This window comes from Mus caroli, unplaced genomic scaffold (assembly GCF_900094665.2).
Source record: "Mus caroli unplaced genomic scaffold, CAROLI_EIJ_v1.1 scaffold_16441_1, whole genome shotgun sequence".
In the NCBI taxonomy this organism is placed as follows: Eukaryota; Metazoa; Chordata; class Mammalia; order Rodentia; family Muridae; genus Mus; species Mus caroli.
The window spans coordinates 15,675-18,605 of record NW_018390383.1 but is presented as its reverse complement, the minus strand read 5'-3'; the positions used below and the strand labels follow the sequence as shown (position 1 = coordinate 18,605).

Genomic DNA, 2,931 nt, shown 5'->3' with positions numbered 1-2,931 from the left:
GCACTTGGATGTCCAAGAGTCTGAAAACCAGAAGGCACGGCCTCATTGCAGGCCCTGGGACTCCCAAGCCAGATCTGGCTGCCTCCTACTGCATGCACTTCCCCACTCTGGGGGAGTGTCTGGGAGCTTCCCTACTGCCCATCACCTGCCTGGTGACAGCATGGGGTAAGGGACTTCAACTCATGTGTCCTGCCTTCCGGTGTAGTGAAGCCCTGTGTCAGAGTGGATGCAGGACCTTTAACCCTACATGGTGCTATCCCTTGGCTAGTAGTCCTGGGTTCTATAAGAAAGCAAGCTGAGCACACCAAGGGAAGAAGCCAATAAGCAACATTCTTCCATGGCTACTGTGTCTACTACTGCCTACAAGTTCCTGCCCTGTGTGAGTTTCTGTCTAGACTTCCTTTGATGATGAACAGCAATTTGGAAGTTTAAGCTATGTAAACTCTTTCCTCTCCAACTTGCTTCTTGTTCATGATGTTTTCTACAGGAATAGAAACTCTAAATAAGGCACCATTCCAACATAAAATTGATAGTAATCACACCAAGGCAGTAGTAATAAATGCAGTTGTAATATATTTATTGATAAATGTGACAAAGAAGGGATTAGTTTGAAATTAAAAATTACTCTATAAAAGCTCAAGGACTAACATCACAATAACCTTCACTGAGATGATATCTCTCAAATCCCAATATTCTACCATACTAAAATATACAGAACATTAATCAACATGCTTATACAAAAATATTTATTAATATTATTTTGGTTTAAATGTGTACATATTAGAATATAATTTCTTTAGTGAGTTTGAAAATGAACTCTATACAGTTATTCATCAGTGATATCAGATTAATGCTGGGTGAATGATATTTTTTCATATTTTTTTTATAAAATAATTTTATGTGAATATAACAATTACTTCAAAGTAAGGGTTTCCAATTCCTACTATGTATAATGGTACCTTGTGGGCATTCTCTCATGAGCAAGTTTTAAACACATTTTAAATTCTTATAATGATATTTATCATTTAAAAATAACATTTCTATATAAATACTTAGAAAGTAATTACATATCAAGTTAGTCTGCTGCTTGAATCTATTTTATCTGAGGTTTGAGCTTTTGCTAAATGATTTGCCATATTGTTTACATTTGTAAGGTTTCTCTCCAGTATCCATGCTGAGCTGTGTTTGAAGATTTGATTACTGTGAATAAATTTCCACATGCTTTACATTAGGAATGTTTGTCTCCAAAATGAATTCTGTAATGACTTTGACGACGGGTGTTGGGGGACCAGGAAAATTTTTTCCCACATTCACTGCACTTATAAGGCTGCTTTCCCATATGGATTTTTTGATGTACTTGGAGAGTTGAGGACAAGAAAAGAGCCTTGTCAACTCTTTTCATTTGTGAAGATTACCTCTTATACGGATTCTGTAGTGAACTTGAAAATTTAAGGAGTTGGTTAATGATATGTCATATTGATTATATTAGTAAAGTTTGTTTCCAGTGTGGATTTGGTGGTGAAATTTAAGATCTGAGGACTGTGTAAAGATTTGCCACATTTAATATATTTTTAAGATATATGTCCAGTATGGATTCTGTGGTGAACTTGAAGAGATGAGGAATCTGTAAATGATTTACAACACTTATTACATTTGTAAGGTTTGCTTTTATTATGGATTTTGTGGTGATCATTAAGTTAGGAATACTGGGTAAATGATTTTCCATACTTACTACATTCATAAGGTTTGTCTCCAGTATGGATTCTCTGGTGAACTTTAAGATTTGAGGACTTTGTAAAAGATTTCCCACAATCATTACATTTGTAAGGTTTGTCTCCAGTATGGATTCTCTGGTGAACTTTAAGATTTGAGGACTGTGAAAAAGATTTGCCACATTCATTACATTTGTAAGGTTTGTCTCCAGTATGTAATCTCTGGTGAACTTTAAGACTTGAGGACTTGGTAAAAGATTTCCCACACTCATTACATTTGTAAGGTTTGTCTCCAGTATGGCTTCTATGGTGAACTTTAAGATCTGAATACCGTGCAAAAGATTTGCCACATATATTACATTTGTAAGGTTTGTCTCCAATAAGTATTCTGTGGTGATATTTAAGCTGTGAGTAGTGGGCAAATAATTTCCCACAATCATTACATTTATAAGGTTTGTCTCCAGTATGGATTCTCTGGTGAACTTTAAGATTTGAGGACTTTGTAAAACATTTCCCACATTCATTACATTTGTAAGGTTTGTCCCCAGTATGGATTCTCTCGTGAACTTTAAGATATGAACTGTGGGTAAAAGTTTTGCCACATTCATTACATTTGTAAGGTTTGTCTCCAGTATGGATCCTGTGGTGAACTTTAAGATCTGAGGACTGTGTAAAAGATTTGCCACATTCATTACATTTGTAAGATGTCACTTGAGTGGAAATTCTGCAGTGAGCCTTAGGATTTGGGGATTGAGTTCTCTCAGGAAGAGTATCTGGAACTTCATGATCTGTTTCAGGAATGAAATAAATGTGTTTTACAAACAGATCACTTCCATAAAAACATACTTCATACTATTCACTACCAGCAGTATAATCGCTGATTTTTTTTTCTATATAGAACTGAAAGGTTATTACATGCAAATCTCTCTGTTATTTCATCCTGGAAATAATCCTGTGCCTTTGAAATAGTTTCTTCGTATGATGACAAGACAGAGCCAAAATTAATGAGAACATGTCATTACATGTCATTTTACATTTGGTTGAAAATAATATACATGCATAATGCTTGAAATAGCACCAATCTGAGGATCATGGCAAAAGCATACAACATAGAAGTGCAACAACTTAACATGTAGAAGAATGCGAATCGATCCATTCCTATCTCCTTGTACTAAGGTCAAGTCTAAGTGGATCAAGGAACTTCACATAAAACCAGAGA

General features: G+C 35.4%; 1 pseudogene; it reads right to left on the bottom strand.

The window, feature by feature from the left end:
- Positions 1–1,098: 1,098 nt before the first annotated feature.
- The window catches only part of LOC110288622, a 4,245-nt pseudogene continuing 2,412 nt past the window's right edge, over positions 1,099–2,931 (bottom strand).